This window comes from Callorhinus ursinus, unplaced genomic scaffold (assembly GCF_003265705.2).
Source record: "Callorhinus ursinus isolate GAN/ISIS: 27379988/994484 unplaced genomic scaffold, GSC_fseal_2.0 scaffold20, whole genome shotgun sequence".
Classification (NCBI taxonomy): domain Eukaryota; kingdom Metazoa; phylum Chordata; class Mammalia; order Carnivora; family Otariidae; genus Callorhinus; species Callorhinus ursinus.
In genome coordinates, this window is record NW_027397082.1 from 10,332,292 (window position 1) to 10,359,580 (window position 27,289).

At 46.9% G+C, this 27,289-nt stretch overlaps 1 protein-coding gene across 4 annotated transcripts in view; it reads right to left on the minus strand.

Annotated features, from left to right (window-relative positions):
• RBM20 (RNA binding motif protein 20) overlaps positions 1-27,289 on the minus strand; it is a 184,612-nt gene that overhangs the window by 98,575 nt on the left and 58,748 nt on the right. The gene's annotated exons all lie outside the window — the stretch shown is intronic.

The following is a 27,289-nucleotide window of genomic DNA, read 5'->3' on the forward strand; positions in this document are numbered from 1 at the left end:
TCAGCCCCCTGAAGAATTCTGAGCAGTTGTGGAATATTTCAAAAGCTTCTTACTAATTCTGTAGCACAATGGGCCCTTCCCATTCAGGGCTGCTGGTCTGGGTTCCCAGCAGTCTCCTGTGTCCCGCTGAGGAATGACAGGTACATCGGACTCCCAGCCGTGACTCACAAAGCTCCTTAGCCAGACTCCCTTTAAGGGATGCCATGTCAGAAGATCCTGCAACACCACTTATTTCCTTTAGGAGAAGAACAGATCGATTGCAGTGGCCCTGCTAAAACTGGGCAAGCTCCCCGGGCCCCCACATTGCTTCTGCTGACCTGAAGGAAAAGCACAACTAAGAAGCCAGGCCTTCTATCAGCTTGGGAGTAGCCCCCAGACAGGAATAAGCCAAGGTCCCTGGCTCAAGAAGCTTACAACTAGTTTGAAAACCAGAAAGGGCACTAATCTTGTTGATATACATATATACCCATCTAACCATATATAGATCAAGATATATGGACTATTTCCAGCACCTCAGAAGGTTCTCTCATGTACCTCCCTCCCTGATCTACACCCCACAACAAGGTAGTCACTTTCTTAACTTCCAATATCAAGTATAATTTTGCCTGATTTTGAACTTCATGTCATTGGAATTGTATTGCACCTGCTATTTTATGTCTGGCTTCTTTCATGCAACGTATCTCTGAGATTCACTCATATGGCATATGTGCTCATTCTTTTAAATTTGAGTGCTATTCCATTGTATAAATATACACATTCTCTTTATCCATGTGCCAATTGATGGAAACAACCAAGTTGCTTCCAGTTTGGAACTATTATGAACAAGGCTGCTACAGACATCCTTACAAGTCTTTTTGTGGATGCACATACTCAATGCTTGTGATATATAACTAGCAGTGGATTGTCATGGTCCTAGGGTAGACATATTTCTAACACTAATAGAAACTACTTGTGTCCCAAAAGGGTTGTACCATTTTACCTTTCCATGAGCTGTGGATCAGAGTTCCAACTGCATGTATTAATTTTCTTCCTTTTTAAAGCCAAATAATACTCCAGGGTATGGGCAGACTACATTGTGTGTCAGTTCATCAGCTGTTATGTATTTGAGTTGTTTCCATATTTGGGTTATTAAATAATGCTGCTATGAATATTCCTGTACAAGGCCTTGTGAAGACTTATGTTTTCATTCCTCTTGGGATACATCTAGGAGTGGGACTGCTGGGCCATATGGTAATTCTATGAGTAACCTTTTGAGGAACTGCCAGACTGTTTTCCAAAATGGCTGTACATGGGGCGCCTGGGTGACTCAGTTAGTTAAGCGGGCTGCCTTCGGCTCAGGTCATGATCCCACGGTCCTGGGATCGAGCCCCACGTTGGGCTCCCTGCTCAGCAGGGAGCCTGCTTCTCCCTCTCCCTCTGCCTGCCGCTCTGCCTACTTGTGCTCTCTATTTCTCTCTCAAGTAAATAAACAAAATCTTTAAATAATAATAATAATAAATAAATAAATGGCGGTATCATTTTACAATCTCACCGGCAATGAATGATGGCTCTAATTTCTCCACATCCTTGCCAACACTCAGTATTGTCAGTCTGTTTAAATTTTACTCATTCTGGTGGGTGTGTAGTAGTAGCTCATATATGGCTGTAATTTGCCTTTTCCTAATGAGTAATAATGTTATGCACCTTTTCCTATCCTATACTCTCCACCTCTATACCCTCTGATCCCCCACACATAGAGATGTTGATACCCCATCCACCCCACTGAGAATCACTAGACAAGAACATCCGCTTGGCTTTAATTTCTACAGGCTCTGTTACAAAAGGGGAAGTTTGTTTCATTAATCAATAATCAAATTATGTTAAAATATTAAACAGGCTTTTTTCAAAACCTCCTTTTGGAAATCCAGCCAAAGAAAGGTTCCAGCACTGCTTCTGTCCCCAGGAACAACAGTAGTTGTTAGAAACCGGAAAGAGGCAAGGAAGTGGGAGTGGGAGTAATCTGGGAAGGCTCCCTGTGGAGGTGAGCTCAACTACGACTTGAAGAACAGGTAAAACTGATAAACAGGAATACCGTCTCTGCAAGGGGAACTTAGTGAAGGAGGGCAGAAAGACTCTGGGAATGCTGGGGCCAGGAAGGATTCTTGCTTTGGCAGGAATGCTGCAAAGTGTGTTGTAGGGCCAGATAAAGGTGAAGGGATTTATTGATGTAAGATCTATAAAGAACTTTTTGTGTCACAGGGGCAGTGAAGGTTTGGGGATGGGAACTGATGGCTTTTTTTAACGGAGAAGGTGCCAAACAAAACACACAAACAAAAACCAAGGGGACAGGTGAGAGATAGGGTGTTATGATTTTGTCCACAGGGTCAAACACAAAACCCACACAGACCTAAAAGGACCATTAGCCAATGCCCAGGCCAGATAAGGAGATTGGCCCAAGAGGGATCATCCAGTTGGCTGATGGTCGTTTCTGAAAGCTTTCATTCTCTACTCAGTCCTGCCAGGCCACCCTCCCCTTGTTTCAAAGGAGGAGGCCAAACAGAAGAACAAAGAAGCAGGTCCTCATGGTTCCTACAGATCCCAGGACTGCATTCTGAAACACTTCAATGGTTTCCCCTTGCTCTAGAAAAAACACGAAGGCCTGAAACCCCCGCCTCACTGCTCTCTCCAGTCCCCCAATCCCGGCTCTGCACTCTGGCCGCCTTGGCATTCCTTCAGCTCCAGGAATTTTCCCCACCTGCTCTTCCAACTGCCTGGAAATCTTCTCCCATCCCCTGGCTTACTCCTCTTCATCCTTCACATCTACCGTCTTCAGGGAAGTCTTCTCTTACATACCACTCTTTCTGAGTTCAGATCGAATTCCTATGTTATATGTTCTCTCGGAACCCTGCTTCTTTCCTCTTGAACACTCATCTCTATTACAACTACAGCACCTCACCTTGGTCTTTGCTTGATTAATGTCTGCACCAGAGAAAAAGCCACATCTGTTTCTGCTCATTACCATATCCCATTGTCTTGCACAGTGCCTGGCACATGAATGGATGAAGGAATGAATGAATGAATGAAAGAATGGCCACAGAGAGTCTGGCAATTAGCAAGATCTGGTCCTCTGGCCCCTGGTAAATGCAATGACCCAGCAATTCTACTCCCAGGTGTATACCTGGCAGAAATGTGCACATATGTTCCTCAAAAGACATGTATAAAAATGTCCATGACAGTATTATTTATAATAGTCAGGAACCAGAACAATCCAAATAACCACAAAGAGTAAAACAGATACGTAGACAGCGGTATGGTCATTTAACAGACTACTATACAGCAGTGAAAATTAAGAAAGTACAATTACTCGATACAATGTAGATGAATCACGCAAACCTAACACTGAGCAAAAAAAAAAAAAAAGTCAGACTCAAAAAAGAACATAATGTATAATAATTATATGAAATTCAAAATCAGGCGAACTAAATTAAGGTCAGTATGGTCAAGATATAACCACCTTTGGAGGGGGAGTAAAGACTGAAAGGGAACAAAGAGGCTCCTAGGGTGTTGGTAATGTTCTGTTTCTTGATCTGGGTACAGAGTTTTAGGGATATGTTCAGTGTATGAAAATTCATCAAATGTTCACTTACTATTTCTGTAGGTATGTCATACTTCAGCAAAAATTTTACTGAAAAAAGAAGGAAAGACAATTCCTTCATTAGATGCGCTGGACCTCAATGGGCCAAGGGGGTATTTTAGGGTTTTAGGAGCACAGTCTCCAATGCTGCTGGTGCATTTCTGTGTGCCCAGCACACATGGGCCACTAGCAGCCACCATGTCCCTCTCTTGTCTTGCTCTCCCAAGAAACAAAGCAGAAACAGGATTATTGTCAAATGACCTAATCGAAAAATGTATAAAATTTAATGCAAAAAGTAGAACAAAACACTTTGTTCTATACAGCTGTAAATGTGTTGACAAACACACAGAGCATGTGTTTGGGAAGAGAATAAATAAGGGAATTCAGTGCAAATTGGGTGTACTCCATGCAAACTACATTGTAGAGAAATAAGCACGTGACCAGGAATGTAATTTGGGAAGGTGGATGATCTCTTTAATTGTTGTAAACACTGCATTATGATTTTCTTGGTTTAAGCAACTTCTTCTCAAGCCCTCTGGTTGCAAAGAAGTTGTGACTTTGTAATCCTAAATGCATGTTATTTGGTATTTGCTGCCAAAAGATTGAGTTTCACCCTCTCTGAGGCTGAAAGTGTGAACATTTTGTGCAAATGCATTTGTGCTCTCCGAGACAAGCCAGCTGGCCCAGGGGAGGTTCGGCCTAGCCCACTGCCCAGTTAATCAGCTGTCAGGACAAAGGGTGGGGAATAGTGTTTCTTCATAACTGTGATATTACGATTTATAATACATGTATACATGGTGTTAACCAAGTTTCCAGTGCAGAACTCCTAAACCCTTGGAATTTCCTGTAATGAGAGTGATAAAAGTGTCTTTTGTTATATTAATAAGTTGGCTTTTGGTGGACACCTAAAGATGAGGGCTGGTAGCTAGGAGGACCCACCATGTGATTGGAGGGTTGGGACCCAATGGCCAATGATCTAATCCATTGTGCCTATATAATGAAGCCTCCAGAAAAATCTAAAAAGACAGGGTTAAAGGCTTCTAGGTTGGTGACCACGTGGAGATTCAGGGAGAGTGGTGCCCTTGAAGAGGGTATGGGAGCTCCTCACCCCTTCCCTATACCTTGCTCTATGTCTCTTCCATCTGGTTGTTCCTGAGTTACAACCTTTTATAATAAACCAGTAAGCTAGAAAGTAAAATGTTTTTGGAGTTCTGTGAGCCACTCTAGCAAATTAATCGAACCCGAGGAGCAGGCCACTGGAACCTCTGGTCTATAGTGGATCGGTCAGAAGTACAGGTAGGAGCACTCGGGTGGCACCCTCAGTCGAGCGTCCAGCTCTTGATTTTGGCTCAGGTCATGATCTCAGGGTTATAGGATCGGACTCTGCATGGAGCTTCGCACTCAGCGTGGAGTCTGCTTGAGACCCTCTCTCTCCCCGCTCATGCACTCTCTCTCTCAAACAGACAAAATCTGAAGAAAGAAGAAGGAGGGGGTGTGGAGGAGGAGGAGAAAGAAAAAGAACAGGACAGCGACGACATACAGGTAACAACTTGGGCTTGCAACTGGCATCTGAAGGGGGCAGGGGGAGCAGTAGATAGCGCCAGGTAGATAGTGTCAGAATTGAGTTGAATTGTAGGACATTCAGCAGGTGCCAGAAAACCACATACACATTGTGCAGAACCTTTAACAGTCTAAGCTTGTGGTTAAACTCCTAAGCCTCTCATTCCTTGGGCTGAAGCTCAAGCCCTAAAACTGGCAATCCTGGGCAAATATCCCAAACTCCAGCCCATATGCATGTTCATTAGCAACTCTGCTTCCATTCCTTTTGTATGTGGGGCCATGTCCTCGGTTCTACAGGTGGTAGCAGAAGTTTAACTAGGAGGCATCAACTCTAGAGATGATGGCCGACTGGTGGGGCAGACACGCACTCTCATACCCTGGGTGGTGATTTTTATCAAAATAAAAATGCATACACCTTTGACCCAGCAATCCTACTTAGAGAAACTGGATCCTTCCAATGGGCTCATACACACTGACACCATTTGGGGCCCGTGGTTTTCTTTTTAACACATGCAAAGACGCATGTGCAAGGATACAACCCCAGCGCTATTGCTAACAGTGAAACAGAAGAAACAACTTAGATTAAACAGGACTGTGCAAATAAATTAGGGTAATTCCTACAGTGGAATACTACTGGATCAAGACAAAAGCACAAGGGGGGTTTGCATGGGCTGACAGGCAACAATGTCTTCAGAGACAACAGTGTTACGACAAAAATATGGTGGCTAACTATTGTACATATGTACATCATGTACATAACTATTGTACATTTTCTTTTTGCATAAAAAAGCTATACATGCAGATACATGTTTATATAAGTGGAGAACATCCCTGGAAAGAGACCCAAGAAACTGAAGAGGGAAACAAGAGAAGTGAAGTAAGTGTCAGGAAGAAGGGAGACTTACTGATGATTATAGATAGCTTTGCATCATTTGCATTTTTATCATATGCATGCGGTTTTTTTTCAAATAATAAATTTCACTTTGTTTTATTCACTGGAAAAATATACATCTAGAACACAGAAACTTAATTTGTCCCCAAGTTGCTATAAGCCAACTAACAGCATATGTTGTGAGGAAACATCAAAACAAAGGCTGGAGCCAAGTGGCATTATTTGGATTATCTGGGGATGCCTCCAAGAGCAAGTCAGCTCTGAGCAGGGGCTGGAGGGTATGACACAATTAGACTGTCCCTCCCCCCAAAAATCTATAATAAATCTATGAAATGTTTTATATCTTTGGTCACCTGTGAAAGAGCCCAACCCACTTTTCCTCCTGGCCTCGGGTATCTTGATGTTATTATTACATTCATTAAATACACATTTCTCTAGGGAAGAGTTAAGAACACACCTTTAAAGCCAGATGGGCTCTGGTAAAAACCCAGGCTCTGCCATTTACTCCCCATGTGTCATTAGGCAGATGGCCCTCTCTGATTCCTCATCTGTAAGGTGCAGAAAATAACACTTCCTCGTGGGGCCCATCATGAAGGTTAAATGAGGTCCTGTAAGTAAACTTGCTTAGCCCGGCACCCTGAAATCTGGGACAAAGCTAGAGCTCAGGGAATGGTAGGGCGCAATCCTCATCATATTTCTCCATCTCGCCTCACTGAACCAGCTGCTCCTGAGGACAACAATGGTTAACACAGAACTGTGCCTGGCTCCCAACACTTTTCCACTTGGGCTTCCAGTAGGGTCTGAGGGTTACCACAAGGGCTGGGGAAGAAGAGGGGAGCAGCCAGTTCTGACACTCAGCTTCAGAGAGACAAGAGACAAAGCCCAGCCATGATGTGCCTCAAGAGCCACCTGAGCCCAGTCCAAAGCCCAGAGGGCAGACAGCCCAGCCTGCAGCTCCCTCACTATAGCGGCTAAGCTGGGCTGAGTAAGGGCCACTGTGGTAATGATATTATGACCTGAGAGGTGTGCCAGGAACACACATAAACTCATCTCTCCCTCTCAGCAACCCAATTTTACAAATGAGAAAATATCCACCATTAAGATTAAGATGACTCATCTTGGTGGGTTGGGGTCTAGGTTTAAGGATCCTCTTAAAAATGTGAATATGAGGGAATTTTAACATATAGGATCCATGCCAAAGTTTTAACATCTTGGCTTATCGGATAAAGTGATTTCATCCACAGGATTTACCAAGGTAAGCTAAAACATGAAATTTGATGCAAAGACAAATACAGTTTTAATGGAGGGAAGAGGGAATCAATTCCAATGACATTTGTATTTCAAAGAATTCTCAAAATTGTATCTGAAAATAAGTGAGTTTTCAAAGCTAAATGGGCATAGCTCCTGGGCCAACTTGAGTTCATTTCCACACAGAGAAGACAGTATTTCGGACCCTGATTTTCCTTGTTCTTAGTTTCTCTATTCCTCTTTTCTTCTCCCACAACCTCACCAGCCTTTTGCTCAACATCTCGAGTGGATCAGCATCAAAGGAAGCACAAACCAATCTCTCTCCAAGACACACATGAGACCCCTGTATCATACTCTATGATGTTATAAAGGAAAACAAACCAATCGAGAAGATATTTTTGAATTACCATGCTTCTTTCAAGTTTTTGCCCAAAGATCAGTAATTCAAGACAGAATGCAGACCTTCAGTGAACGATGAAAATTAGCTCTTCATCCAATGGAAGGGAAGGGTTGATTTCATTTTCATGGAAAAAAGGAAGGAACGAATCTAGTGAATGTGGTTTAACAGATGTTCCCAGGTATACCGAAAAGACAAGAAAAAGGCAGGCTACACACTGCACCTGCACAAGCTGATTAGCTAAAGTCACGTGATAGTCCCTTCTCTTGAGAAAGCACTCCATAAGAGCAAACCAAATTGCTGGGGATAAAATATGTCCAGGACCTCGCTTAAGAGGTGATCACCTTTAAAGTGTGAGTGAAAGTAGCTGAGTGAGTCATTCTTGGGCCTTCTGCGAAGTCACAGGCATCAGGAGGTCAAAGGTAGCTGGAAAGTGCTGAGTCACAAAAGTGTGGGAAATGTGTGGCTCGAGCTAAGCCAGTATTTCTCAGGCTAAACAGAAACCACAGACAAGATCCCCGAGGAACAGGAAAGGGTCTGCACCCCTGATTTACCATGATCTTAATTAAAGCACACACACTGAGGAACTAGCCTTGCATGGGCAATTCTATCCACAGTAATCACAAATCATGGTGTGTGCCTCCTCTGCGTATCTGGATATACTTATCCAGAGGCAGCTTCCTCTAAAAGACACCCGCCTGGGTAGGTATTTGGAAGCCACATCGACAGTCCTCTCAGCCATACACCTGGCTCTGGGCCTTGCGGTTTTACCTCAGAGTTCTGCTCATCCCTACACAAGAAGCATCCTCAGCAAGGAGCAAAGGGTCAATGATCTGCTGTAAATAAATGTGAGGATGGGACAGGGATCAATGATCTGCTGTAAATAAATGTGAGGATGGGACAGGGATGGACAGAATTGAGGCACCATGTGCCAACCAGGTCCAGAGCTAGAAGGACAGAAGAAGGTCTCAAGAATGACTTCAAGCAGGGGCGCCTGGCTGGCTCAGTCGGAGGACCATGTGACTCTTGATCTTGGAGTCAGGTGTTTGAGCCCCACGTTGGGTATAGAGATTACTTAAAAAAAAAAAAAAAAAAGAATGACTTCAAGTTAATAGTACAGAACTCCATTTCCCCAAAGAGCATTGTTTGTCAATGTATAGACATTATTCCGGAGCCTTACCAACTTCCCTCTTACTGTATTTTTAAGTGATGATGACATAGACAAGAAGGGAAGGAGTAAAGAATCCTGACAGAAGCAGGATGTCCAGCAGGGATCCTGGCACCTGGAGGAATTGATCCCATAAGGGAAGTCCTGACATAAAGGAGGTTTTCTGAGCTGGTGACTCTGAGCCCTAATAACACAAGTGACTGAGATGGACCATTACTGCTTTCAGACCAGATCCTGCTGCCTGGGAACGTTTCCTAGGGTTTCCCGGGGTCCATTACGGGGAACCTGATATGGGGGAGGGGGTGCTCATGGTTCCAGGGGTCAACGCGGTCAGAAGTTTGCAGTGAGGACTTCAAGACCTCTAGACTCAGAAGACCGAGTTCTCTCACTCTGGACACCATCTCCATCTCTTCTGGGCAAGAAAAAGAGGAAGCCTCCCCACAGACTTCCTGTTCTGGAACCCAACTATGGGGTTTCAGTGTCAGTGACACACTTAGCCCAGAAAACCCCTATACCCAAAGATGGAAAAACTGGATTTGGGGAAAGAAAATAAATTTAGGGGATGATTTCAGAACCTATCAAAGAACGAACTCTAGCTGCTGGGCACAGAGCAGCCAACTGCATGTGCCCTTGAAAACCTCAGTTTACCTTTGTCAGAAGTCAGGATCTCTTGGCAAGTGACATGCTTGTATCTGATGGAGAAATGAAAGCTTCCCTGAATTCTTAAAAGAAATCTGAGAGAGGAGACTGGGAGAAGAGGTCCTGTCAGCAGCAGAAATAATTCTCAGAGGGGCGCCCAACTGCCTCGGTTGGTGGAACATGTGATTCTTGGCCCTGGGGTTGTGAGTTCAAGCCCCACGTGGGGTATAGAGATTAGTTTAAAAGAAGAGAGCGCAGAGGAACCTGGAGAGAAACACAGCTAGGAATGAAAGAGAGATCAGGAAAAGAAAGTAACACTCACTCCTGCAACAAAAGTGGCAGGGAAGAGCCGAGGGAAGAAGGGCGAAATGTGGAGACAACCACCATTAAACAGATAAGCCAACAAAACTGCAATATAGAAATATTTTTGAAGTGGGTAAAGGTGCACACGTGGGGTTGGATCCATCTTCATGTGAGATTAAGAGGCGTCTAATGCCAAGTGCAAATCGAGAGGATTCTGAAAGACCAGAATTATACCCTGAATCTTACTACAACTGTAAACTGAGCAAAAACAAACACGCCTATATTCTGCAAATTCAGTGGAAGAGAATATTCTTCTGAGTGTCGATCTAAGAAGAATTCCTGCAGAAGTCCAAACTCCAAGGAAAGCAATTTGGAGTGGACAAAGAAAGGTTGATTTTGCCTTTGGAAGCCACTCTCCCATTAGGACTTCTTTTTTTTAAGATTTTATTTATTTTTCAGAGAGAGAGAGAGCACAAGCAGGGGGAGCAGCAGGCAGAGGGAGAAGCAGGCTCCCCGCTGAGCAGGGAGACCAACGTGGGGCTTGATCCCAGGACCCTGAGATCATGATCTGAGCCAAAGGCAGACGCTTAACCCACTGAGCCACCCAGGCGTCCCTCTCATTAAGACTTCTATCTGCAATAGCACATTCACAGAAAAATCTAAGGTGAACTAAACTCAGTAACAAAACGAGGAGGAAACTGTTTCCCAAATGTATAAGATAAAGAGCGGCTGAATTAAGAATCAAGATAAATATGGCGGCACGTGTAGAAAATGACAGAATTGTGACTAAAGCCACCTCACAGATCCAGTGAACAAGGGTGGACTCCTGGATTTTTTGGAAAGATCTGGGCCATGGCAGAGGAGATCTGTGACCTGTGGCACAAGCGTCAGACAATACGGAGGGGACCTCCCTTCTTTCATTGAAATTCCAAACATTTCAACCTCCCCCTCCCCCCACTGCATCCTTTCATGGTTAACCAAGGAATCAAAGGAGTTCCCTCTTTCATTCTCTCATGGAAAGGACTAAAGCAGGGAAACGAGCAGCTTCCTGGCTTGCTTGCTTGTTTGCTGCTTGAGTTTGAGGGCAGGCCCAGGGGAGGCGAGAGGGAAGGAGGAAGGAGAAAGGAACCTGATTTGTTTTCCAAGGATAACAACCAGCTCCTGAATCTGAGAACTGGCCTCAGAGGAATGAAGGCAACAGTGACCTTTCACACCAGGGAAGGGTAACACAGAACAGTTTCACACCTCAGATGTACCTTAGTCATTGAAGGAAACACTGGAATACTTCTCAGAAACAGCTCAACGCAAAGCACGTAAGTTACAGCGCTAGAGAAGAGGTCGAGCCGCGTGGTTTCTAACTGCGACATCTGGGGGACTGGTCCCACGTGCAGGCTCCAAGCAGGATGGGGAGGGGGCTGGGCCCCTCAAGGAGAGCGTGGGGAGGGCTGAAGAAATCGAAAAGGATGCCTCCCTTCTATCCTGTCTCCCTGCATGCTGGCTTCTCACACATGACTTTGCCCTAGCATTGCTGTTTCACTGGGAAGGGGAAGCAGAGACTGAGCATGTGGTCCCCGCTCAGGACCCCCAGAAGCACTGGAGAGGGAGCATTCCTCCCACCCTGATGAGCTTCGGAGAAGAGGTGATGTCCACAGGGCCTGAGGGCTGACCGTGGGCCAGCCACTCCGCCCATTTTACAGATGAAGGTTCTAGCATCTTAAGTGATGAATGGCCACAGAGGTAACAGCACAGCCAAAGGAAACCCCAACCTGTCTGAATCCAAAGTCCGTGCAACACTGCTCTCCCTCTTCCAGGCTCGAGAAGGAGTGCTCAGGATCAAGGCCCAGCAGAAGGGATAGATATTAATCACACTGTCAAAGCAATGAGAAACTGTGACTTGATAAATGCTTCAAAGGAAAGAGTAAGATGGGGGGGTGTGAGCCTCCGCTGGGGTCAGAGAGGAGCTGGGACGTGAAGGAGGTGTGAGGTTTCCTAGGAAAGAGAGGCGCAGGACGGGCAGAGAGGAGAGGCCCAGGTGCCAGGAATTGAAGGTAGATAACTATCTGGCAATTATCTAAGAAGGACAAACGGCTGCCACAAACCGCCTTCTCTGTATTCAAGAAATCTCATTCTGAGTTTCTCCACACCTGGCAAAATCCTTGAGCAGTAGTTGCTCACGTTGCTGAAGTAATAGTAACGGGGAACTAGTATTGCATTACTATTCCACATGGGCTCACAGTATTATGATCCTACCCTTCACATGCTCGATCGCATGTGATTCTGACAACAATCCTATGGGACAGGAGAGCGATGGTGGAATCTTCCCAAAATCACGCAGCCTGGGTGTCGCAGGGACCGAATCTGAACCCAGGTCCATCTGCTTCAAGGCTGGGCACATAAACCAGGACGGCATGGCTCAGAGTCAGCGGAAGGAGATGAAAAGATACCCAGGACTGCCACCTTCATCCCTACAGTCAGTCCTGAGTCCTGGTGACTCAGTGAGCCTCCTATGATGGCACCACCTCCCCTGTCAGATCGGGATGATGACACCTGCCCACCCCCCTCATCAGGTGTTGTGAGGTTCAAGCAAGCACATGCGAGCCTGACAGGTTTCAAGCACTATATGAATAAGAGGCAAAAATATACCCCAAATATACCCCGAGACTAACCTCAAACAGACAAGGTGAGTGACACCCTTTCAAGACCACAGACATAACTGAAGAGAAGGGAGAAAGAAAGAAAATCCACAAAAGAAGCGACTTTCCCTCACCTTGACCCTGGGGCATAAAAAATGAGAGCTAACAGCAATCCCCTGAAGTCTACCACATACCAGGCACTGTCCTGTGCAGTCAAGAATCAACTTTACCAGAGTGCCTGGGTGGCTCAGTTGGTTAAGCATCTGCCTTCGGCTCAGGTCGTGATCCTGGAGTCCGGGGACTGAGTCCCACATCGGGCTCCCTGCTCGGCGGGAACTCTGCTTCTCCCTCTGACCCTCCCCCTTCTCATGCTCGCTCTCTCTTTCATTCTCTCTCTCTCTCTCTCTCTCAAATAAATAAATAAAATCTTAAAAAAAAATCAACTTTACCCAAGAAATGTCTGGCTTTTTCCTTGCCCTTGGCTCCGGGAGGTGATTTTTAAACCCTGGGATTGTCCTGCCTGACAGGTGTCTGTTCAACCAGGAGTCTTAGGTCATACCAGATGGTCTATCGATGTGTTTTATGGTGGGGGCTCCAGGCCACACGGCATCAGCTTAACCTCCAGAAGGGCCAGAGACTGAGGTCAGCCAGGCAGACACTCACTTGAGTCCACGTGACTGAGCCCCAGTAAAAACCCTGGACACCAAGGCTCAGGGGAGCTTCCCCAGTGGGTGATGGTCCCTATGTACCGTCACACACCGTTGCAGGAGAAAGGGAATGTTTTGCCCAATTCCAAGGGGAGAAGGTAATCAGAAGCTCCACACGTGGAACCTTCCTAGACTCTGCCCTGTGTAACTCTTCTCCCGGCTTATTTTAATCTGTCTCCTTTCACCATAACGGTGATTGTAACAGCTTCTAGGACGTTCTACCGATCCTCCTAATGAATTACTACACCTGAGTGTGGTCTCAGAAACCCCTGAATTTACAACTCGTATCAGAAGGGAGAGTGGTCTTGGGGACAAACGAGGCACTGTCATTTAATCCCCATCTAAACCCAAGGAAGGTGGGGCGCCTGGGTGGCTTAGTCATTAGGCGTCTGCCTTCGGCTCAGGTCATGATGCCAGGGTCCTGGGATCAAGCCCCACGTCAGGCTCTCTGCTCAGCGAGAAGCCTGCTTCTCCCTCTCCCACTCCCCCTGCTTGTGTTCCCTCTCTTGCTGTGTCTCTCTCTCTCTGTCAAATAAATGAATAAAATCTTTAAAAAAATAAATAAATAAACCCATGGAAGGAAGTCTTCCATTCCCACCTCACAGACAAAGAGACTGAGTAAAGTAGCTTAAAGAGGCCATCGCTTGCCCATGAGCCTGCACCCAGCAGGTGGGGACACTGGGGTTAATCAGCGGGCTGCGGCATCACCTGGGCTCTCGGTGGTCCTGACACCATCTGCTGGCCCATCTCAGGCTACCCTGAGAGTTGCAGACGGCGAACAGAGGGCCTGGCTCAGCGCTGGTGCATTGAACCGCAGCTCATGCCATGAGCGGATAACGGGAGACCTTAGAAAGTGCTTTAGTGGGAAAAAAAAAAAAAACAACTCCGCTCTAGATGCTGAGTGGTATCGCGACCTTACCATTCCAACTCTGAGTCAGGCCACCTAGGACAGAGACACCGCAGCAGCTCTGAAACCTAAACCCCAGCCCTTTCATGGTCAGAGACACGCCAGCCCTCCGGAGCAGGAGTCTGGGCGGCAGTGATGCAATGCCTCCCGGGACAGGACATTCCACCAAGAGGCCGGCTGGTCGGTCGAGGGGCTACGTCAGGGGTGTGCAGGGAGAGGACTCAGGCAGGAGGGGCGTGGAGGGGGCAGCCAATGGTACCTCTGCCCCCCAGGCAGGGATGGTGTGCCTCTGCCTGCCAGCACAGGGAGGGGCTGGAAGGAGGCTGCACACACAGCAGATTCCCCACCCCCCCCCCCCCCCCCGCCCGGAGACCAAGCTGTGCCTGTCAATCCTGCCTCCGCGTCTCGGGGAAGCCTGGTGTGACCACTGCCCTCGGCCTCCGACACACACGCCACCCCAGCTATGTGCCATAAAATTAGTTTTACAAGAGCGGTGGATTTAACACTGCCCCCCACAAACAGCGCCGTGAGCTCTGCTATCCCCAAAGAACACAGCCAAGCACGATGGCATACACAAAATCCAGATTACTGGGCTTTGTATATTAAAAAAAAAAAAGTCTGCCCCTATACCACTGTTTCCTATTTTGTTTTGTACACGTGTACAAGAACAGAAGAAAAATCCGGTCAAGCATATTATCTTGCTTTTGCTTTATCCTTGGGATTCAAGAATCTAAATAACACCTCATCATAAAGGACATTTAGTGAAGGAGAAGGTTTTTTAACACAGAAATAACTGAGGAATAGTATTCTTAATAATAGTAATGTGAATTACCATCTGGCACCTGGAATTTCAAAAACACCCTTCAAGGAATAAACTCTGCAACAGTGTTATTAACCTACAGCCCTGCAGGGGTCCATGCATGGGTTTCATAAAAACCATGAAATCGAAACTGCAAAATCATGCACAATTTACTCTTGAGAGTAATTCTTCTAAGGTGAAAGTCCAAAGCTTTCATCAACTCCTTAAAGGGATCCCTGACCCCAAAATGTTACAGCAACTAGCACATTCTCGGTCTCATTTGCTCTCAAGACATCCCTGTGAATTAAACGGAAGAATGATCATCCTGCTCCACGGAAGGGGAAGGGCGCTGACTGCCTAAGTTCACGGTGCACCTGTCACTTCATTAGCAACGTTAGTAAATGCTTCTCACAGCCCACCCTGCAGTAAATGTGGCGGTCCTCAGGTGTTCCTCCAACCCGAAGACGTAAAACTCCTTGAATCACAGATTGAACCGCATTCCCTGAACACCTAGCACATGCTCGGGGTGGCTTCAGGGTCCGAGAGGCCAAATTCCTGGAAGGAATGCCGGGCAAGGCTATACTACCCACAATAGGTGTTTGATAAATGCTTTTCGGTGATAATGGTGATCCTGTCTTCCCTGCCTGCTGGGAGGATTATTCTCACTCCTCAGATGATTCACAGGAAGCAAAAATATCTGTGTCGGCTACAAAGAAAGAATGTACCCTCTCTAGGTCTCCAAGGGCCAGACCACCAGCAGGGCAACAAGATGACCCAGAATGCCAGTGGCTGCAGCAACATTAAGAGGCATTTTGCAGCAGCTATTCGGGAAGAACCCTGGGCAGGCTGAATAACTGATTCGTTCTCTCCACTTGCACCTCGAAGTGAGTCAGTGATCCCATGACTCAGTAATCTTTCCTCTGCTCCTGAAACAGAACTGGGGAAATCCTGATTAAGTCCTCTTGCAGAGCTGCCAGTGAAAAAGATGAGGCCTTGGGAGACACCTGTGGGCACTAAGGTTGCCCGCGTGCAAATGGGAAGGAACTGTTAGTGGATGTGCCATTTCCTTTCGGGGTATGAAAACATTCTGGAATGAGACAGTGGTGATGGGTGTACAACTCTGAACATAACACACACACACACACACACACAAAATCACTGAATGGCATACATTAAAAGGGCGAATCTTATGGGATGTGACTTAAATATCTCAACAGAGCTGCTCTCAACCACAGGGTAGCCACCTCCTAGCTCACAGGGTTGCTGGGAAGCTTGTGCCAGCCTCCAATGTGCAGCCCCTGCACCCCGGCCCTAGGGCTCCAGGTGAAATCAGCACCATTACTCTGTGCTCCAGGGTTCCTTGGGAAGCAAAGGATAGGAAACAAATGGACAACAGTGATGGACTCTGGGGCAGGATCTGAGACTGGAGTTGGTGGGAAACAAGACCCTGTAGCTTTACAGGTAAGGTTTTGTTTTGTTTTGTTTTGTTTTAAATATTTTATTTATTTATTAGAGAGAGAGCACACGAGTGGGAGGAAGGGGCAGAAGGAAGGGGAGAAGCAGACTCCCCGCTGAGCAGGGAGCCCGACTGGGGGCTTGATCCCATGTGGGGCTCGATCCCAGGACTTCAGGATCGTGACCTGAGCAGAAGGCAGACGCTTAACTGACTGAGCCACCCAGGCGCCCCTACAGGTAAGGTTTTAATATTTTAAAGTAGAATGTATACATATGTTACTTGTGTAATTAAAACTTAATTTTGGGCGGTACCTGGGTGGCTCAGTTGGTTACACATCTGCCTTCAGCTCAGGTCATGATCCCAAGGCCCTGGGGTCCAGCCCTGCATCTGGCTCCCTGCTCAGCAGGGAGTCTGCTTTTCCCTCTCCCTTTGCCCCTCCCCCTGCTCATGCTTTCTCTCGATGTCTCAAAGAAATAAAGTCTTTTTAAAAAAATTAATTTTGGGACGCCTGGGTGGCTGTTGGTAGGGCGTGTGACTCTTGATCTCAGGGTTGTGAGTTTGAGCCCCTCGTTATGGGGCGTAGAGCTTAATTTAAAAATTTTTTATTTTTTAAAATGCCTGCTGTTATGCTTGAAATAAATCTATTAATCATTTCAAATCGTTTGGCTTAACATCCCTACTTAAACACTGACAGCAACTAAAAGGCAGGAAAGCTCTATAGAGAGAATGCTGTCATCAAAAGAAAGTTACTTCTAATACAATTAGCTTCATTGCTCCAAATTACAAAGTACACCAACCCCCCCCCACCCCCAACTAACCAAAGGTAGAGAAAAAACAGCAGTCAGAGCAGGGGGAGGGGGCAGGTGCCCAGTGCAGGGAGAGGGGCAAAGCTCGACTCCCCATGCGCCTCGTTCCAATGCATTTCCCCCACCTCCCCAGGCTGCTCTGGGCGCTGTGCTCACACATCTTGCACTTAAGCTGTAAGTGAAGTGGGGGCAGGGGAGGGGGGGAGAGCTCTGCAATAAATTGCCTTAATCTGCTCATCACACCTATTTTTAGGCCTTCGTTTTATAGCTTGTTGAAATGAGAAGGTGCGGGAGATCCAAATAGACCGCTACATTAAGATGTTTCCGGAGAAGTAGGGAGATGTTTTCACAAGCAAAACCAGAGTCGGAAGCCACAGGTTGTTTTCCCCCAATTAGGGAAGCTGCTGAAGTGTTGGCTGGTCTGCCCTCTGGTCATGTGAAAGGCAGGGTCTGTGCCCGGAGATTTACTGCCTGGAGAGAGACTGACCTCTCCTGTCCCGCAGAGCCTGCAGGAGCCCCCGGGAACCGGCCGTCATGCTGGCTACCCTGAGCTGACTGTGAGAAGGTAGCCGGGGCCCTCCCGGCAGACTCGGGGCTCTCTAGCAACACTGCAGGTGTCACATTCCCACGGTCCCCCAGCTAATAGGTGAGGGGCTTAGGCACACCGGCCATTGTGCTAGGGGCCAGAGATTCATCAGCAGGAAACGAAACAATGTCTCTCTTCTGGCAGAAACTGCATTCCAGCACAGGCCGACTGAACACTAGACAAATGCATAATGTCCCAGGCAATGACGAGGACAAAAAGACAACTGAACAAGGAACGAGGGGCAGAGAGGGATGGGGGCTGCTGTTGGGAGAACGGGCTGGAGGGGCCGAAGACAGAAGGACACCACAATGTCTGGGGGAGAGGCCACGGTGGCCTGACTCACGGGCAGCAGACAAGGTGGTGGGGGTGGTACATTCCGCATACATTTTAAGGTAAAGTGACAGGATCTGCTGATAGATGGAGGCAGGGAGAGAAGGAGAGGAGAGGCCAGGATGCCTCTAAGGTTTCAGGTCTGAGAACACATTCGGGTCCCAAGGCTGTGCAACCAATTGTGGACCAAGATCATGGATCTGAGGAATGTTCTGCTGTTCCAGGAAAGCAGCGCTGCAGTGAGGTCCTGAGCACACCCTGGAAGCAGCCAGTCACCCGCCAGGGGCAGGTGAACACATGGTTCCCAAACACTGTGCCCAAATTCCTTGGCATCAAAGCAACAGCCCTAAAGGCTTGTCAATGCCGTGCCTAGCAAGCTGGGAGGGAGGGAGGCAGGCAGGACCCTTTATACACAGTGTCTCATTAAATCCTCAGGAGATACTGATTATCTTCATTTATAGATGAAGAAACCACCCTAAAGATGACTGTGGCAGACAAAATATCTAATGTTAAAAAAAATGCACATGGAGAAATCTACAATCTGGGATGGGAAAGGTCTTCCCCAGTAAGATGCAGACCTCAGAAGCTGGGGAGCCCAGATGGCTCAGTCGGTTAAGCATCTGCCTTCAGCTCAGGTCATGAAGCCAGGGTCCTGGGATCGAGCCCCGCGTCAGGCTCCTTGCTCACTGGGGAGTCTGCTTCTCCCTTTCCCTCTGCCCCTTCCCCTGCTCGTGCTCGCACACATGCTCTCTCTTAAATAAATAAATAAAATCTTAAAAAAAAAAAAAAGCCACCTCAGAAGCTGTAAGAAAAAGCCTATCAAATTTGAATTCATAAAAAATGTAAAACATCTGCCTGATCAAAGATGAACAAAGACAAAACCTAAAATGGCACACGAATATGCCCAAGAGACAAACAAAAACATAAACAAAATCCAATCCATTCAAAAACAAAACAAAAAGCAATACCTAGGAGAAAATATTTACAACGTAAATAACACAGGGTTGAGATCTATAATCCACAAAGAATTTACTGAAATCAATAAAAAAATAAAACAGCCACATTTTTTAAAAAAGCAAAAACTATGCATACCAACTAACACAAAGGAGAAATCCAAAAACTCCCGGGATAGGTTGCTCAGCTCACCAGCTCCTGGACAGGCTCAAAAAGGAGGACCTCACGTTTTCAAGAAAAGCACTTACATTCAGTATTGGGGAGGGTGTGGGAAACATACATTCTACTTTGCAGGTGGGAGTGTAAGCCAGTAGGTCTGTCTAGAACACGATTTGGCAGAATCTATCAAAATGCTTCATGTGTATGTCCTATGACTTAGATATTCTACTAGAAGTCTACACCTACAGATACACTTCCATATGTACACAAGAAAACACACCCAAATGTATTCACCGCAGCACTGTTGTAACAGGAAAAAAAAATCGTGACAATAACTAAACGTCCATCAAGAGATGACTTAGGCACAATTTCCATGTTATCAAATACTATGACATCTTTAATAAGAATGCAGTACTACTATATGTACCAGCATCAAATATCTCAAAAGAAACTATAAAACGTTATAGAATGACACATGTAATAGGTTACTCCATAAAAAGTTATAAAACAATTGAGATAATATGTTACTCTGTTAAAAAGTAAAGTACAAATTGGGGTGCCTCAGTGGCTCAGTGGGTCAGGCGTCCAGCTCTTGATCTCAGCTCAGGTCTTGATCTCAGGGTCATGAGCCCAAGCCCCAAATTAGGCTCCACACTGAGCCTACTTTTAAAAAAAAAGATTTAAAAATAAAGCACAAACTATATGCATGTGTCTACATACATATGGATGTAAATGCAAAGAAAAAGGCCTGGAAGTATACACCACAAACTTCCCTCAGCCGCTAGACTTTTGGAGACAAGATTCAAATTGAGCAGGGTGGGGAAGAATGGAACCTTCCACGTAGGACTCAAAACTCCTAAGGAAACACTAATGTTTGAATGTTTATAATCATGAATTCACATGTTGCTTCTAAAGCTCAAGGATGATAATGCTTCTTGTATTCAAACCCTTCACCGCGCGTGACAGATACCCAACTCAAAGGAGCGGAAACAAAAGGAGGAGTGGTGGCCCCTATATTTGGGAAGCCGGGGTTGGTACTAGCTCCAGCTGCTGCCTGCAGGTGCCGAGACAACGTGGCCAAGCCTCTGTGCCCTGCCCCACCTCTTACTCCCCTTGTCTCAACTTCTCTTCATTCCCAAAGGATACCACCACCTGGCCGACAAGAGGGCTGCCCGAAGCCCCAGGCATACACCTTCTCCGAAGAGGAGCCCTACTGCAAAAGGAACCACTTCTCTCCATATATTCATCCCAGGGGGACCGCTGATTGGGGTGACTGGCTGGGAGTGCTTCTCACTCACCCAGTGAGAGGGACCGGCACCGTGGAGTCTGTTGGGTCACGTGCCCACGACCGTGAGTGAGGAAGACCCCCTTCCCGAGGCTATGATGGACAGCCCCACTAGGACCCCATGGATCGGGTGAGGAGTGCCCCCAAGGAAGGAACCAAACCCGAACCAGAGGAAGGTGGCACGCAGAGCAAACAGACAACACAATCCACAACAGAGCAGAAATGAACAAGATCTGAAATCGCTGCCCAGTGTCAGACAGCTAGTCAATGGTGGAGGTGGGATTCAAATCAGGTGTGAGAAACTGCAAAGTCATTGTTCTCTCTGCTTCACGGCAGTGTCACTCTGGGCAGCCAGGGGACACCAATCTCAGGAAGCCCTCTGCCTGTGAAGGGCATGCTGTGGGCCTGTCATCCAAGAACTCCAGTGAGCCCATCACATTCCTTAAAGTTCCCTCCAGGTTATCATCCTCAGAACAGACAGAATTTGCTGGAGGGAGGGAGGTGAAGGGCAAGAGAAGAGAGGTGAGTATTTAAGAGATACAAAGGACAAAGATGAGCTAGGTCTCAACAGAACTTGGAAAGAACAGGAAAGTATGAAGATGTAGAGAAGGAGTACAAAGACTCGTCCTGGAGACTGACTTCACTAGTGTCATCATTTATTAAACACCTTGTTTTGCATTGTGGAAGGAGCTGTACAGAAAGAGTGGAGCAGACATCCCACAGCTCTGTCCTCAGAATGCAATTAAAGATGGACACACGGGTACAGGTGACTGTCACAGGATACACAGACAAGATAAATGTGACCCTGATACAGCCAACCAACTTTTCTTTATGCAGAATCCAAACACATAAGGAAGAAAGCTCAGTCAACAGATGTTTAAAAATACAATTACTGGAAGGATAACAGGCACAGTTGTAAATACAAATTTTCCAGAGTGTTTAATCCTTTTACCCCATCCTCCACCTATCTATGCCACAAATATTCGCTTACTCAAATACCCACCGCCTTCAGAAACCCTGCCCACCCTTGTGCTCTCATTCTAAATGAGGACTTGATCTACATCTTGTATGACTAAATCAACCAGATTACCCCAATCCCAAGCCACATTTTTTCAATGGTGATCAAATGTATAAAAGTAGACAATGCATTTCTTAATTATATTGGCTGAAGCATAATTAAGTTGGTCTTCACCCAAGCCCATAGAGAAAAAGAAGCCAGGCACTCTGGTGCTCGGGCTTGGGGTGGTAGCAGCCGGTCCTCGCTCTTGTTCCACAGTAGGAAATGAGGTCCAACCTTGCCTTGGATTGAGGGGTTGGGGCCCACTCAGGCAGCTTTCTCCATCCCTAACCACTTACCTCTCCGTTACCAGGAAAGAGAGAAAGACAGGCACCTTCACACAGAGAATACCTACACTGCTTATTACTAGTCTTTTCCAAGCTGGACAATTAGCTATATATACTTCATTCTTCATCACTTACACCCCTTCCTACAAATGAATATGAGACTTCCCAAGACAACTTTGCTTCAAGCCAATGGAAGAACCAAGAACATAATTAAAAGCTATGTCAACACTTCTAGCGACTGCTCTTACCTGGTTTTCTTCTGACACACGGGAGGATTGCCCTTCTCGGCCCTCTTAGTTGGGTGGGCCCAGGTGATTCATTCTTGCAGATGAGCAATGAGGAGCAGTCATGCCACCTCCTGACTGAAGCTTTCAGTTGCTGGGTGTGACCCTCGGTGCTCTCTTGTCCTGTCTCAGTGACCAAGAAGGTCCCATGTTCCAGTTAGTGTAGCCGTGAGATGGTGGAGGCTCTGTCATCTTGAGGGGCTGTATAGAACAGCCCCTCCGATGTCTGCCCCACCAATCCAGGCAGGACGTGGGGATGAGTGACAAATACATTTTTACTGTACTAAGCCTCTGGGATTTGGCTATAGCCTAAGTCTACTGTGACTTAATGAAAAGGTTTTTAGTCTAGTGAAAGGTTACGATATGTATTCAAATAAGTAAAATGCATTAAGGGAAGGCTGACATTGGCCTAGCCCGCCAAGGTACTCAACCAATGTCCGGCGAAGGAGTGAATAAATGGATGACATAACCGTGGTATAGACAGATGGGAGTCTAAGAGTGGGAAATATTCACTTCCACTTGGGAGTTAATCCGGAAAGGGTGACGGAGCAGAGGACAGGTAAATATTAACAACATAAATACTGAAAACAATCTGCTGGATTACTGACGTTTCTCAAGTTCATTTGGGAAGGTCCCTACAAGGGGAGTCCTTTTTCTAAGAGCCATTCCTCCCAGGAACCTGGAGACCAGGTGATGATTCAAGCCAGCGGGAACCCCTGCCCTGGGCTGCTGGGTCTCCAACCAGGCCACCTAATGTTTTCCACGAGGTGGGAAGCCAGACCAGGTTGCCCCTCCTCAAGACTTCCACAGGGCTGGGGACCCCTGGGAGGGATTCCTCACCCTGGCACCCTCTCTGCTGCTCCCACTGGCGGCTGCCACTGGCCACAGGCCTTCCACAGCTCCTAGCGGCTGATCCTGCTGAGGGCAGTGGCTGCGCTCGTGAGCAGCTTGCTCAACAATCCTAGGGGCAAACATGGCGGCTCTCAAGGAATGTGATCTCTCAGGGGTGCCTCAGGGAGGCAGCTCCTGGGGTCCTCAGGATCTTGCCCCTCCAGCACCTCCTAAGAGCCCGGATGGCCAGCCAGCCGGCCAAGCACATGTCCAAGCACACTTCAGAGGGGACAGTGCTGGGCCAGCCTCCCGGATTGCAGCAATGGTACCAGGGACACATGCCAAAGAGCTCCTCCTTTACAAAACTTTTCCACCACCCTCCAAGGACTGCAGATATAGTTACACTTCTAGCTGCCCAGCACGGGCAAGACCCAGGGTCATGAGCATCTTGAATCAGGGAACACTCTCTCTCCCTTAAGAGGGTCTCCTACTATTCCTCAGTCCTAAGTGTGCTGAGGCTCAAGTGTCTACTCAGTGCATTTGGCAGAAGTCCTAACAACCCATCTTCAGGATCAGGAGCACTTCTGTGACTCTGCCCCCAAGCCCTGACCTGCTTAATCCCCAGTAGATGGGTATGTTTCATCCTCATGATATTCCTGGGTTATGATCCTGTGGGACCTGCATCTTCTAGGGATTAACATATCTAAATATCATCAGTGTTCACAAAGAAGTATTTTATACTGTTCCCTACCAACCTAATCAGGCAGTCCTTGGTGCACTGGAAAATATACTGGCACAAGAGTAAGGAGCCCCAGAATCTGTTTCCAGATTGCCACTCAGCAGCTGTGAAACTTGAAAAATAACCGCCTCCCTAAGCCTCAGTTTCTTCACCTGGAAACTGGTGTTAGATCTGCTCTACCTACCTCAGGGAATGGTTGTGGGACAGACATTAAATTAATGGAGGTGAAAGCCCTTTTAAAACACTGTACCGGGGGCGCCTGGGTGGCTCAGTCATTGGGCGTCTGCCTTCAGCTCAGGTCATGATCCCAGGGTCCTGGGATCCGGCCCCGCATCGGGCTCCCTGCTCAGCGGGAGGCCTGCTTCTCCCTCTCCCACTCCCCCTGCTTGTGTTCCCTCTCTCGCTGTGTCTCTCTCTGTCAAATAAATAAAATCTTAATAAATAAATAAATAAATAAATAAATAAATAAATAAATAAATAAAACACTGTACCGATGCTGAGTACTATTAGTGCATTTATTCTTAAATTGCGAGAAGTGCATACAATAAGCAATTCCTTATTAGTGCCATAAATGCTCAGATTGCAGTACCAAATGACTCAATAACTACCCTGTCCCTTTAGTGTACAAAGTATCATGAGGGACACAGCAAGGTTTACGGCCTGGTTTTTTCTCCTAGTGATTTAAGCCCAGTGGGGGTTATAATCTAATTTAATCTTGCCGCATCTAAAGAGAGTAGAGAGGACTCAGAATATCATCCAAGCCATGTCCCTCACTTAATAGGGAAGGAAACTGAGGTTAACTAATAACCAACTAATACCCAACAACAGCTATAAGACTAGCTAGCACTTATTGTGTGGTTCCTGTGTCAGAGACTTGCTTACAACCCACAGCAGGACTGTAGCCCAGGCCTGGGACCCCAGTTGTCCAGACTCCTTGGCCAGGAGTATTTCCATGAGTATATATAGATCTACTTCTCTGCATCTGCCCTGTTCACTGAGCTTTATGTCAACTGCTTCTCTTTTGTGATTCTCACATTGAGTGTCCTGAAAAGAAGAACTGAAACAGCGGGCCCAACAAAGGAATAGTACAGGAGGTAGCCTGGAGGAACTGAGGCACGAGAGAGGAAGAAAGAGACACTCAAAAAACGGAAGCCAAAGTGAGGGTAACCTAAAATGACTGACATTTTAAGCTACTCTATAGAGAGCATAATAGATGTGCTGGGGAATTACAGAAAAAAATACTGTTTCAGCCAAACAGAAACATTTATTTGAGTCCAGGTGATAAAGTATATACCTGTGACATAACAGAAGAGTAATTATCAGGGTCTCTAGAATAGTTTTCATTAAGCTTAATCAATAAAGATTGAAAAATCCTAGAAAGTCTTCTCACGCCACGTTTGCACTATTGCAGTCGCCCAGTTACCTACTACAGCTATGACAACTATGATGGCAAATACTACTATACTACACACACACACACACACACACACACACACACGTACACACATACACACACATATACATACACACGCGCACACACACATACACCCACACACACACACATATACACACACATACACACACATACACACACATACATACATACACACTACACACACACGTACACACACATACACACACGTACACACACATATACATACACACTACACACACGTACACACACATGTACACACACATACACACTACACACACACACACACACATACACACATACTACACATAAACACACACAGAGAGACACATACACATACACACACAGATACTACACACACATACACAAACACATACACACATAACCACATACACATACACATACACACACACACACACACACGTATGTCCTCCTCTGTGGTCTTTGGGCTCAGGAACATTGACAAGAGCATCTGTCCCAAGACACTCCCCTAAAGTAACCTTGGGAAATCTGGATGGCGCCTTCCAGGAATGGCATTTCATGACAACCTCTCTGTGTGGGAGCTTCCTTGTTCCCCAAGCAACAGCAGAAGACTGTGGCCCCAGTGTCACCAGCCCTCCTCCACATTTGAGGGTCAGGGGCTCATGTGGGATCTGTCCTCCAGGTGACAGTTCTACCTCCAGTTCTCCTCCTGCGTGGGGAGCCCAGAGCAGGTAGCAGTTCCTAACCAAGCAGATGTCCACCTGAGAAACTAGCCACCGGGGAGCCCAGTGTTCACAAGAGACTTTGGGAAAGGAATCCCCACCCCTTCTCCCCAAAGAGGGAGAGGGAGAGTGGAACCAGCCTCTCTTCAAAAAAAATGTGAGCTTCTCTCTCCTTCGCAGCTTCTCTCTGTTGGAGAGGAATGGTCTGGGGTTCCAGTTAAGGCTGGGAAGCTGAGAACTGAGGGTGGAAAGCAGCTCTTTAAGGAGACCCAAAGGGGCAGACCCCAAACTCAGATGTTCTCTAAACTCAGAACTGGAGATACAAAGGGGACAGGACAGTGCTGACCCGTGGGGTTGTTATGAGGAAAATGAGTGAACATGTGCGCATTTCTTGCCAGTGCTGAGCACACAGTATATGCTGCAGAAGTGTGTGCATTATGTCATCACTTACAGTCCTGGCTGAATTTCCAGATTATCTGGGAATACCCTGCTCGGCACAGCCACCAAACTCTTCTGCTCAAGACTGCCTCAAAGACAAAGCAAAACGTTCAATATGGTCATAGCTCAATCACTGGTATCTTGGTTCACTCATCAGCACAAATGTTAGCGCTAAGAGATCTTAGATGCCAAGGGTGAAACAGCATGGAAAGAGATGGATCAACCTGTGTGGTTTTCACACTTCCGGCTTCTTAGCCATGAACTCTCTCTTCGTATGAAATACTAGGTGGAAGACTAAAATATAATGCTGATGTGATTGAAGCAGGTCCGGGAGATGTGGGATGGGAAGGCTCACCCTATCCTGCCCCCTTTGTGGCAGTCCCTGGGCCTCCAGGGGACACAAGTTAAAAAGCAAACTGACCGAGGGGCACCTGGCTGGCTCAGTCGGAAGAGAATGTGACTCTTGATCTCGGGGTCCTGGGATGGAGCCCCGCGTTGGGCTCCCTGCTCAGCGGGGAATCTGCTTCTCCCTCTCTCTTTGCCTCTGCCCATCCCCACCCCCCGCTCATGCGCTCTCCTTCTCTCTCAAATAAATAAAATCTTTAATAAATAAATAAATAAGTCAAATGGATCAAACATCACATTCTCTTAAACTCAGATGGGTTCTGACTTTCTTCTACTTTGAGCCTTGTAAGTTTTGAAATTATCGTTTATCCTCAAGATTACGTTCAAGACTTGTTGGGTCCTTCACTCAAAGCAACCCCGCCCATAAACAAAACAGAGAGAAAACTCTGAGGTGACCCCCCCCCCCGCCCCGCCCGCCATCAGGGCAGAGGGGCCGGGCAGAGCTGGCTGGGCTGGGGCTTGTCCCACACTGGCCTCTTGGTTGCTCCAGCATTCCCAGCACGCCTGCAGGCTTGCCTTCTCAGAGGCCGGCGTCCAGCAAAGGAATGCCAGGGTCACCCATTGGTTCTTTTACTCTTGACCCCAGCATTTAAATCCTGGTTGTATCACAAGCAGCAGGAGGGCGTCCTGGTGCTAGAGCAGATCCGGGGGCGGGGGGGGGGGGGGGGGG